Genomic DNA, 13,066 nt, shown 5'->3' with positions numbered 1-13,066 from the left:
TGTCCCCATTTATTTGGGGTGGGGGTATGTCCATACACGACCCTCTTTTTAAAAAGAAAATAATTTCCCTGCTGTCTGGTGGGGTTTCTGGGGTGTCTGGGGGGCAGATGAGCCTTACTAAAATAGGCCCATCTGCCCCCAAGGGGGGCAGAAATGGCCTAAAATAAATTTGACCCACAGGGGAGTGACCCTTGCCGAAGGGGTCCCTCCCCTTGCGTGAAATTGACACAAAAAAAACAAAAAACTGGTGTCTTGTGGTTTCTGCCCCAAGGCATAATAAGAATAGGCTGATCTGCCCCCCAAGGGAGGAAGAAATGGCCTAAAATAATTTGTCCCCCCCCAGGGGAGTGACCCTTACCTAAGGGTTCGCTCCCCTTATTAATGTAAATAAAAATAAAAATAATCCCTGGTGTCTAGTGATTTCTGCCCCGCCCCTCCTCCCCCACGCGGAGAGCGACCCTTGCCTAAAGGGCAGCTCCCCTTATGCCAATTTCATAAAAATAAATTAACAATTCCTGGTGCATAGTGGCTTCTGCCCCCTGCTTTGGGGCAGATCAGCCTAATCAATAAAGGCTGATCTGCCCCCGGGGGTGGGGGAGAGAGCGAGGCAGAAAAGGCCTGTTAAATTTTTTTTCCCCTTGGGGAGCGACCCTTGCCAACGGGGTTGCTCCAATTATGCCAGTTTCATTAAACATTAAACCAAAAAAATCCCTGGTGTCTAGTGGCTTCTTCCCCCCCCTCCCCGGGGGCAGATCGGCCTAATCAATATAGGCCAATCTGCCCCCAGGGGAGACTGAATAGGCCTTTTAAAAATATTGCCCCCTGGGGAGGGACCCTTGCCTAAGGGGTCGCTCCTCTTATGTAACAAAACAAAAAAAAAACATAAAAAACTATTTTTGTGTCTAGTGCCTTCTGTCCCCCCCTGGGACAGCTCATCTTAATCAATATAGGCTGATCTGCCCCCATTGAGGGGCAGAAAATACCTAATAATAAAATGCCTCCCAGGGGAGCGATCCTTGCCTAAGGGTTTGCTCCTGTTTATACGTAACTAAAAAAAACTCCTTGGTGTCTAGTGGGCATTTCTGCTGCCCGATGGCACCGCGATCGGGCAGCAGAAATGCTCAGAATGATATTGAAAGATAGAGGCTTTCCTTTCTTTCGATGTCTCTGCCTGCCTCCTCCTCCCAAGCGGAAGAGAAATGGTTAGCCCCGTGGGCCCTGTTCAGGTAGAGCTGCTCTTGTCCCCGGCACACGGGAACCGTCGCCGAGGGTGAGACCAGCTCGTCCAAGGCACCGTATGGGTTAAGAGTATAGAAACTAAATATGAATTTGTTCCTGGAAACCTATTTGGGGGATGAGAAATTCAGATTTTTAGAGTTAGGATGGCTCAATCAATTCGAACATAGCTGTGATACAAACACCACACTATTAGCTAGATTTTCGCTGCTTTGCAATCAATTACTAGTTAGCAATTTTTCATTGAGGAAATAATTGATTATCTTATGGTCACAATATCCCACTTTTTAAATTCCAGTTAAACTCCAGTCTGGAGTGATGCCATTAGTTTTTAATGACCTCTTTTCTGAAGAGGATAATTTTCAGTTTATTTTAAATTTTTTATGTAAATACGAATCAGAATTGTAATTGATAATTTTTAGTTCCTCAGAAAACCGAGAAGTTCAGTTGCTAACCTTTGGGTGGGATTGGGCTAAATGCAGGATAACACATCTAGATGGAGGAGAACTTATTTCTAGTCCCCCAATAAAGTAATTTCATAATACTATAGTTTTACTCCTCCAAGTGATCCATCTTGTTTAGTAAACTTTATTCTGACATTACCCGTGGATCATCACCCAGGTGTACTAGAAGTAGATCTATACACACATACTCAGTGTGGCTTTGAGGTTTTTAAACTACCATTCATATAGAGTTACCACACTTCACAGCATACTACATGTTGCAGTAGCTCAACCTACTTCATTCATTGGCTTTCTTGCACTATAAGTGGTAGCATATTCCCTTATATTTGGCCTTCTGCAGAAGAAGAACAGAACTCCAGTGCTAATACTATACGTTGTTAATGTTTTTCTTTACATCCTTTGTTGCTATTCTTGTGGTTTAGTCATTCTTGCTTGTTTAACCTATGCTTTCAGCCTACATTCATTCAACACTAATGGTTCCTTTTCTTTGCGCCAATCAGAATTGTATTTTCTTTAGATATGTGATGTGCATTTAAACTAAATATAACTGCCTACCTGTTGTAGGTATACCTGCCTAATTGGAGGCATCTGTACTGTAAAGTGAACTACTAAAGGTATTTTTATATTTACATTTTTTATTCCAAGTTTGTAGTGACAATGTTTGGGCGGCAGCACGTTTTCCTTTTTCAACATTGCCCACAGACAGTCTTTACATGTCTGTTGTCAAAATCTAGTTGTGAACAATACTAATAATTACAGTGGGCTTTGGGTTAGCCATTGTTTACCTTTGGTTGGCCTACATGTCTGCCTCATTTACTTGCTTCTGATTTGATTACTTCTCTTCCTATTCTTGTGTGTATTCCCAGGTGCATAGCAGCATCTTTACCATTCTTTTAATTGGATGACTTGTATCCATCCCCTGCTTTCATTCAGGGAACTACATTTTTGTTTTTTGATCAGCACTCAATAGGATTGCATGTTTCCCCTTTCCATGTGTTCTGCTTCACCTCTCACATCATGCATTCTCCTGTTTTCCCTACTTATGCTTGTCTGTTTCTCCCATTCCCCCTCTTTCCACTCCATTCTCTTCTATTTTGCTTATATTTGTTCCCCATCCACCCAGCTCCTCTGTTGCTCCCCCCTCTGCTCACCCTGCTCGTCAGTGTTTCCTGTTCTCCACCCCCCTCCCACTCCACTGTGGGTTGATTCAGCAGCCCCCACCCGCAAAAACACCAGGGGAATGTTTCCTCTTTTTCATTTTTTAATGGGACAAACATCTACAGTTTGCTGCTAAGCAACTCTTTTCTTAAAAAGAAATGCTTTGGCCGACATGTTACAGTTTTTAATTTAGCACTTTGATGTGGCCTTCCATCTATGACCATTACATTAAAATTAAGATAAAATAGCCAGCGTGTAATGATGCATGTGTGATTATGCAGGCACATGTATAACTCATAACAGTTTTACTGCTGCTGTGCATTGACGCATTCTTGTGCGTGGGCATGTATTTGTCATGTCTTTAAACTTATTTGTTTTTTTCTTTGCCAATGCTGTTTAGTGTCTGAAAATAGACATCTTTTGTAGATCAGCACGGACAAAAAAACTTTGGCAAAGGCAAGTTGAGTAATTCCACTGAAAGGCAAGATCTATTGGCTTTGTCAGTGCTAGTTTCTTAAAATTGTTTACCATATGCCTACACTTTAAAAAAAAAAAAAAAAAAAATTAACCATCACAACAGCCTGCCAAGGTCAGGCCTATTGGTTTTGCCAATTCCTGTTTTCACTTCTAGCCACATTTGCAACAGCTAACTGAAGAAATGTAATATGGGTTCAACACCTATTGTCAATATTTAGTAGCCATTAAAGTTGTACATAAATGGTCAGTTAAAAAGTGTTTTTTTTTTTTAAAGGAAATACATAAAACAAAGTATTTAAATGTTCTCCACTACTAGTGATCATTTTACAGATAAATTGCGGGGGTGTTGGGAAGTCATTGACTTGAACAGGAGGAAGCAGAAGCAGTGGACTGCGCTGTTCTGCCTAGGTACTATGTTTACACTATGCATATGATACATAAATAAATACATGCTAAGGAATAGGAAAGGAAAATCATGTTTGTTTCACCTGTGAGAACAAAAAAAACAGACAACTCTTAGACATTTCTAGTTAAAGAGCTAATGTGACTGAACAGGCTACCCACAGGAGTTTGATTTTCGAAATAGCTGAATCATAGATAGTTCTTATTCATGGAAATCGCAAATTGTTTGGAATTGTAGGCAATAAAACATGCCGTCATTAGAAATCATGATGCATTTTATAGTGCTCCGAACATAGCAGCTAATGTTGTATTTATTTTTATAAATAAAATGGGAGAAAAAGGCTTTTGAGGCAGTTGTTGGAACCATTTTAAAGGAAGAAAAAACTATTCATTGTCTCAGAAAGGTCTATATCCATATTGCATTATCATTCCAAGATTTTGTAACCTTTATAAATTACCACCCCAATATTTAAAAACGAAACTTCTCTTAGATGGACTGTGGGAATTCTTCTATCCATAATATGTAAAGAATAGCAGGGATTTTTGCAGAGAAGATATGTAATCCATATGATACATGCATGCATCTGTACAATAGCTTTTGTACATATGGGAAATCAAAATGTAGACATGGGTAGAGTGCGTCTTCCTGGGAAGTACTGAGGTGGATTTTCTTTCTGTTGTCTTTTTTTTGAGTTTTTAAAGCTTGTTCAATCTCCCAGTCGACGGGCTAGCGATCAAGTAATTAACTGGCATCAGAACTGTCAATAAATGCATGCCCTCAAAAGGGGGTACCCTTTGTCTCTCCCCTTGTTTTCTTGTATTTATTGGCTATTAATCATGAGTTAGATGGACAAGATTTTAAAGACTTTGACTTTAATATGTCTCTTATAAATACTTAGTAAAGCCCATGTTTTTTTTTTAAATTAGTTTTTCAATATTCCACCCACTCCACGTAAAAGACTACCCAATTTAAAACCTCTACTGTGTCCTAAAATATACCATTGTTAACTGTGTGGCAACATCTATTGTATTCTTCGCTGTTAGATTTACAGACCGATTTAATGTTTTATTTGGGCTTTGTTATAAAAATTGCTGGTAGAATCTACACAGTTGAATTTCAGGGATACATATATGTTAACCCAACATTGAACTGGCTTACCAGGCGGTGTTAGCTAGTGATGATTTGAAACAGCAGGCATTTTAATTCTCCATCACAAGATTTGTCAAAAAGGAGAGATTGAGTACCCTAGCCATTTTGTGAGTGGCTATAGTATATGAATAGCAGATTTTTTGGATTTTGAGAAATAAGTATACACCTCGATTAGTACATTCTATTCTGTAAGGTAACTGTGAAAAAATAAAATCAGTATGATTCCTCCAGAACCTAGGATTTTGGTGACATTCTCATGGGATGTACCACAATTTCTGTGGGGTACTTTGTTCTGCATCACAGGCCTCAAAATTATTCCTTCACTGCCCACTTTCTAAGCATTTTCTGACTAAAGAATCTTTTGACTACAGTGCAGAGGAGAAACAAATCTGCAGTTTATTAAAGCTTGCATTCTTTATTTTAATAGATCTCACCTTTCCCAGTTCTCAAACATAGGTTTGTTCCTGAACAAAATGTAAACCTTTGGTGAGAAATGTCCTATTACCCATTTTAAACTACATTTAGCAGAAATTACAAATTGGGAAATTGGTTTCAGAGAGCAAGTAGTAAAGACAGGTATTTTCTTAATGTTGGGCACTGCAAGGTCTTAGACTCCGTGTAAGACCTGTATTATGAAAAGTATATTAATTCTGTAAACAGATATTGTGTTCTTTCTGTGTCAAAATATAACACAATGTGCCAACTGGCAGATACGTTTTATCCTACAGCCTGAGTACTACATCCCCAAACACTGAGCTTCACTCTTGATTTGAAAATAGTTCTTGTTTGACCTCAAGTTGATCTATTCCCGCAGGTCACTCTAATCAGTACCAACTCATACGAGGGGGGAAAAGAGCCTCGTGATGAGCAGACAAAAACGTATGTGAATTGGCATCAGAAGTCTTGAAGGCTGGGCACAGAGGAGGAGTGGGGAAAAAGCTAAATAAAAATGGTGGGGTTAGAGGAAGCAGCAGAGCACTTATTTGGTCAATCCCACACTTCACCTAAAAAATAATTCGGAAAGGTTTGTTTGAGCCTCTTTGTAAGACTATGTAAACAAGGGGAGGAGATGAGGTTAAGCTGAAGAGGGAAAGTTCTGGACTGGAATTTGATGGCATTTGCAATGGGTAGTCTCAGCCAAGGTATACTGCAGGGTGTTAGCCGCACAGTCTCATGGTCTCAGAAGGTAACCAAGCAAGCCAACTACTGCTAAAGTACACAAGCACATTGATTAGTTACCAAATACCACTCTCTGATGAAAGATTTTGAAAAAGATTTGCTGAGTGCGTCTTAGTTACTTATCAAGGACAAAGCCAATAACGGTCCCAAAGTTGAAAGAATAAAATCCTGAAATACAGGAGAATCAGGCCAAGGATGTCTCATAAACTATTGGTAACAATGGAAAAACAACAAGGACCAGTAGCACTAACTCTGAGGGGAACCAAACGGATAACAAAACAAATGGGAGGGTCAAAGCCGGATACATTTTTTTGCGGTAAGAGGGAACCTTACAACATACAAATGTTTCTAAGTAATGTGTAACTGGCTGTCTCTGCTTATATAGCCCTGGAACTTCCTCACACTACGTCTCACCTCACCTTGTCCAGCACGCCCCACCCTTCACCTGTACCCAGATCTCTGCAGACCGGTCTTCAGCAGTTCCAATTTCCTGCTGCTGTTCTAATATGTACTGAGTCCTGCCTTATGGTTAATGTTCTGAATTTGGACATTGATAAAAATCCCATACTTTGACTGCTCTTAAAGTGAATCCCTACAAGTTGTGGCATCTAAGAAGATTATAACCCTGGCCACAGAGGGGAGCAGGTGACCAGGGATAAGGGAAGAATACTGCAAAGCAATAGGTTCCCTGAAGATGGTAAAACAGAACAGGAGTGCAATTATAACATTTATATAATTGCAAGGTCTGTGTGCGGTGTGTGAAGGTTTGACGAATGGTTATTGCTCAAATACACTGCATAACATGGCCCATTCTCCAACAGACCTTTGGTCACAGACTGCAAACAAATGTTGTGAAAATCAGTGTGAGTATACCATAATGATACATGTAAAAAGAAGTTAAGGGAAATGTCATCATTAGATTCCACATAGAAATGGAACTATATTGCTGTACAGCTCGCCTGTCAAACTGAAGTGCCAAAGTAGTAAAAATAAATGTCTGATCATGGCATATGAGGATAAGTTGTATATATTGCTTTCCATAAATTAAAATGAACCAAATTCAAGCCTTTAAACATATCATAAATACTGTGGAAAAGAAAAAAAAACTAATTGAAATTGAAATCCTGGTACTTTTTTAACTCCCTATAAAAGTGTGTTCAATTAAGAGGCCCTGGTTTGACAGAGTGCACGTAGCCCAGATGAAAAAGCTCATTGTACACCCTGAGGCATGTTGCTTATATACTGCCATACTCCAAGACCAGCGCACTCGACTGAGCGTGCCTTGGAAAGTCATAGGTGTCAGTAAAGACCTTGGTACTCTCCAAGCCATGCACCAGGGATTGACGATAATGACCTTACAGAAATAATAGGCATCCATCAAAGCCTAGCTATATATTTTTCAAACAGAAAAGCAAAAGCAATCACTGCTCCCTTCACATATCTGAAACTGTTTGCGGTTCAGGAAGTTGTTAAGGATAATTGTGAACTTCAAGAACCAATGACCACCTCAGCAGGCATTACACCACTCACTCTATGATTCTAGAAAAAAGTCTTGAACTTGGGCTTCCTCTGTTCCAAATAACCCATTTACTATCTGGCTTCTGCAACCACTTAGCTTACCTGAACACCCAGGAAATTACTTCTTTTTATGTATTCTCTATGATCTCACTAAATGTTCTCTGTTTGAGGTGGGTCCAGGCAGTTATTGGTCCCAGTAAACTTTTGTCTTTTGTTAGTCTTCAGAGATGTTTAACTGTCCAATTTTGTAGCATCCACGGACAGAATGGATTTCTTTGTTTTACTTAATGTTTATTGATGTAACTATCACATATAAAATAATCAAAGTATGATAGTTACTTTTAAAATGTATTATGTTATATCAAATATGGGAAATTTCCCTAGAAGTATAGAAAACAAACCTTTCTACTTAAACATGTAATCATTACTATAGGTCATGTTTTGTTTACAAATGAAATGACCAAGGTCAGTATAGTTAACTAAATAAGTGTTATGGTTGAAGAAGCGTTATTCAGTTAGTCATAGCATAAGCCTAAGTTCCTCATAGAAGTGAACATTTTAAATCAAATTGCAGCACAAACTGTTCTGTTTGTTTCATACAATCCAGAGGATTTTTAAAATGCATTGTGGAATAACTCACAAGAGTTAAGTCAGTAGACTTTATAAGTCCGGTAGCTCCAGAAATTCATGCCACATAAAACTGAACAGTGAGCTACCTTTGTGCTTTCTAATGGCTAAATTTGTGGTTTATTAACAGGTATCTGTTTTTAACACAATCTTTTCGGCACCCAAATTACCTATAATGGTCACAGCTGTCTTTCTCCTTTTCCCAGATGTGGTGATTTTCAACATTCCTGAAATAGATTTTTTTGATTGACAATTTTACATCATTGCCAGACGTTTGTATGTATGTTGTACTTATTTAGTGCAAACTTAGTCAAAAGGCTGTGAATCGCCTTAGAACATCAAAGACACAGTCAGCTCTGTGACTGGAGAGATAGCTGGTTTCTATGAGTGAAAGAGGCCTGTTACTGTGTCATGATATAGTGTTCTTCCAAAAATGTTGCATCTTCAGCTTTGTCTTGAACTGGAGCAGGATTGTGGCATTTCTGATGCAAATGGGGATGTCAGTAGGTTTGCATGCATGCTATTTGTGTTGGCTTTGTAGATAATGATTTGTAGCTTTGTAGATTATTTTGATCATGGTATTTATGGGTCGGCTTTGTGATCTAGCAGAATTTCATCAGGGTGACGATATACTCATATTTCCTCTAGCCTTTAATGAGGTATCTTGCAGCATTTAGGATACACTTAAGAGGTTAAGTGTAGAGTCTGGGAGAGCATGGAACAGGGCATTCATACCATACAGACGCAGGAGTAGGAAGGCAGTTCTATAGTTGCTTTCCTTGAGGAATGGTTGTATTTTTATTTTTATTTTTTTGTAGCAAGAGATGGTACCCGGCCATCTTAGTTTTCTTGGCAGTGTGCTCTGAGGGTGAATCGGTGTGCAGGGTGAATCTTGATTGGTTGTCACTATTTGAAAGTTGGTGTTTGCATCTGTCCAAATTAATGTTGTTGTGCTAGATTAGATTAATTTTTGGTTTTCATTCTTAGACACAGGAATTCTGTTTTGATGGAATTAGACTTTAGGTAGGTGTGACAGACATATCTAGATGATGAGGATATTATGGTTGAGACTTTGCTTTTCTGGAGAAGAGGGGACTTTCAAATATAGTTGTGTGTCATCAGATCCTTCATTAACTTTGATATCTGCAACTAGAGGTTCAAGGGGCTCCATGAAGAACTTGAAGTTGACTGCTGAAAGTGGAAAAGAGGAACGGGTTTTTGAGGAGAAGCATGTTTTGTGTTATCGATTTGCTGCCCGCTCCTGTGTAATTTTTAATTGAGGAACTGATTGGTAGCATTGGATCTGTCCATAAGTTAGGATTTAAGAGGTTCAGGCAGGGGGCTGGTGCACTGCTTAATTGTTTTGAAGAGTGTTCTGCTTTCGCTGATGTGATTAGTTACACAGTAGACTTCAGCAGTATGATATTCTTGAGCATTCTGATCTCCTATTTTCTTTCCTGTCTTGAGATCGAGAATGTGTTCTCAGTGAAGTCTTTAGAGTATCAGGGTCCTGAATAGTTTATTTGCACTTGCATTTTTAGCTGAGTTGAGGTGTTTACATGGTTTCTAGATTTTATTTTTATTTCATTTAAAAGGGTTTTGATGTCAGTCGTAGAATTGGTGGGTTTAGAGGTTAGGCGGAGCTTTAGGTTTTCCATGGAGAGGTATTTGGAATGATTTGAAGGTGTGATGTTTTTTTTTAATTCTGCTTAATGTGTTGGTTGGACACTGAGCAGTGTGATTGGAATGGTTCCGTAGTCAGGCAAGTTTGTGGGTGTCGCAAGATTGCATTGGATAGTTAATGACATTGCGAAACAAGGTCAAGATTGTGGCCAATGGGAGTGTGTTGATTGAGTGACATGTTGCTCACATGAAGAGTGTCAATAAGTTGGACAAGGTTTATGTTCATCCTTGAAACTACATCTTTCCACCAATCTGAGAATTTGGGAAGCTGTGAAACTTATATACAAATATAACCTGCAGACTGCAATTTATGCCTCCAACTTTTAGCCTTTAGTAATATTGTAGTAATCTTTTCCATTAAAAGGGATGCCCAATATGATCTTTGCAGTGTGTTTGTTTTAGTGAAACATTTATCAATAGATAAGATTGATAGTTAAGACTTAGCATATCAAGTAAATATCTAGACCAGTCTTTTATGAGATATCAGAATGAATGTCTTTTTTCCAAATAATGTTTATTTGTAAACAGGAGATGGTAATTTTCTTTTATCAGAAGTTTATACATCTTGAACTCTGGATTACTTTGGGCATGTTCTTTTGTGTGTCATATCAGTTCCTCTTGAATGTCATATCTTTGTCCTCATATTGATAGCAGGTGCAGGCCATACCTGAGGATTTAGCATGGATTTTTTTGGCATTATTTGCAGTATTATGGCTGTCGTTCTCTTTCCTACGTATTTTCCAGAAAATAGATTCATATTGTTTGAGAGTCTTAATTTGTTCAGATAAGAGCCTTTGGTATTTTGAGCTAATTCATCCCTTATTTAAATTCAACTTCTAAAAATAATTCTTGTGAAGCTCCTGTGGCTTGCACACAAGCAAGATCTCATTCAAACTTTAAAGGCAGACATTTTAAATGGAAGACCTTTACCATTATCTATGTGTACCGATTTTGGAATTTCTAAAATAAAAGTTTTAAGCCAGTGTCTGTAAAGGTATTTTCTTAAATTAAGGAAGCCAAAACCTCCTTACTTACATGGATTTGTAGGCTGCCTAAAACATTAGGGCCGTTTTTTCTGCTTCCTAAAAGTCTGTCAAATTTCCTCATCCGATATTGAGATAGTTTTTACCTGCTCAACATAAACTTTAAAACTCTTAAATAACCCTTAGTAGAATATTCATCTTCATAAGGATGATTTTTGCTAACAGATCTAGATTTAGTTTGTGGCAAAATTTAGGGTGTGAATTAATAACCTCTATGAGCTCTTCAAAGTTTATTTTCAGTACCGGCTCCTATAGTGTCTTTTCCCAAGATAAATTACATCTGTGAGTTCCCACTGTAGCCACCATCTGATATAATCTGTGTTACCCTCTTTGAGATTAGCATTAGGGTGGATTTATTACCATTAATTTTGTAGTGAGAAGAAGACTAAGCAGTGTTTATTAAATGAAGTATTTCTGGAATGGTTTTCTCCACTAAAGGTAGAGATAGTAACATGTTGTTGATCTCCTGCGAGATGGCCATGCATTGAACTAAATTTGACTCACCTGCAATATGTATGACAGTGTGTCATTGATGAATAGTAGTGGATTTGCAGTTCTGATCTTGCTGGATCCCCCAGTTTCCTTCAACACCCTACTCAATTTCACACAGGTTAACTCTGATGAGCCTTCCGGTAATGGTCTAGAATAGAATTTTACCCTTTCTCCTGGGACAGTTGCCTGCCATTCACTCCCTCTTTTTTGCTTTTTAAAAGCATCTCCAAGGCTTACCTTAGTTCCTTACCAAAGCTTTTCAGGTGCTTTGATCTTAACTGCTACAACTATGCTAACAGCCACATCACCATGAAACAAAAAAGGCAGCCAACTTCAAGCACTGTGCACTTGGCAATGCCTTGTTGGCCTTTAAAAAGTGGAAGGATCTGAGCCAACCTAATATCAAAGCTTTCAAAACCGAAACTTGCGGAAACTGGTTCTCTGCCTTCCTCACAAAACCATTGAAACTAGACAAGCCAGCTTCCAGTGTCAGAAGTATGTTACCCCGGATTTTAAGGTCTTGTTATTTCCACAGGTAAACCAGGTAGCCACATCCACATTTTACATGTGCTAGCATGCGTTCAAGCAACTCTTGTATATATCTGTTTATAGCTTATACCTTCGGTCTTTCTTTAGTCATCTCACAATCATTTCTGCCATCTCCACTGGATTCATGATTTGGCAACTAAGACTGGTCCTGCCAAGGCCCCCAAGACCATGGCACACCGACCCTGCAGGCTCTAGACTGATTCATTTTGGCCATATACTGTTTAGTTGAGACCAGGACACTCTACATCGTGAATTTGGCCAATAATAGGTTCATCCTGTGCTTCTTACAGAAGACACTTTGAGTATACCAGCCAAGGCAGCATTACAGATCAAAATCCACGCTTCAAATTCATATCCCAAGATACTCTTAAGATGTACATGGGAGACAACTCTTTCAGTGCAAAGCATCAAACTTTGGAACACAGTACCTATCTTAATTTAGAAAATCTTCAATCAACAACCATTCCCATGCACTGTTCATTCTCTCTTTCCATCTTTCTTCTATAATGTTGATCCTGGCCAAGAACCAGAAGAACGGCAGGAGGTATACCCCTTGAGTAACTAGCACCCCATTTATTAGCTTAATAATTGATCCATCTGTCTACAAGCTACACTGTATATTTTCTCTTAAATGCAAAGCCATTAAAAGAACTCAGATGTCCCTTTTCCTTGTCAGTTCAACAGCATCATGTTCTTACCAGAATCCCCTGATGACGTCCATCTTAGTTATTTAGAAATCCTAATAGCCTACATTCAGCAGCTCAAGGAATATAAACACTGCAGTCACACTGGAAACCCTGACTTTCACACACACCTACGGCTTTGTAAACTGACCAACTGTTCATAAGAGAATGCCTACGGCATCTTATATAGACACCAGGTTGCATGAAACACCTGACAAACCTTGTATCAATGTCCCTCTTAATATCCAAGGTTTCTTAAGACTGATCCAGTAGAGGTATGCATGAATTAGAGAACATATTCACATCACTCTTCATGAGCCAAGTAGATCCTCATGCAGTGTCACACTCGCAGCGAAAAAATGAAGAAACCATCACAGTCATATCACCCGATGCTTTCCACATAGA

The 13,066-nt window shown here is 38.9% G+C and overlaps 1 protein-coding gene across 2 annotated transcripts in view; it reads left to right on the top strand.

Annotated features, from left to right (window-relative positions):
* Positions 1-13,066, top strand: part of HIVEP1 (HIVEP zinc finger 1) — a 453,353-nt gene that overhangs the window by 303,191 nt on the left and 137,096 nt on the right. The window lies entirely within an intron of this gene.

The sequence above is a fragment of the Pleurodeles waltl genome, chromosome 2_1 (assembly GCF_031143425.1).
Source record: "Pleurodeles waltl isolate 20211129_DDA chromosome 2_1, aPleWal1.hap1.20221129, whole genome shotgun sequence".
Lineage (NCBI taxonomy): Eukaryota > Metazoa > Chordata > Amphibia > Caudata > Salamandridae > Pleurodeles > Pleurodeles waltl.
Note: the sequence above shows the minus strand (reverse complement) of the source record. Positions and strands in the feature narration are given on the sequence as shown.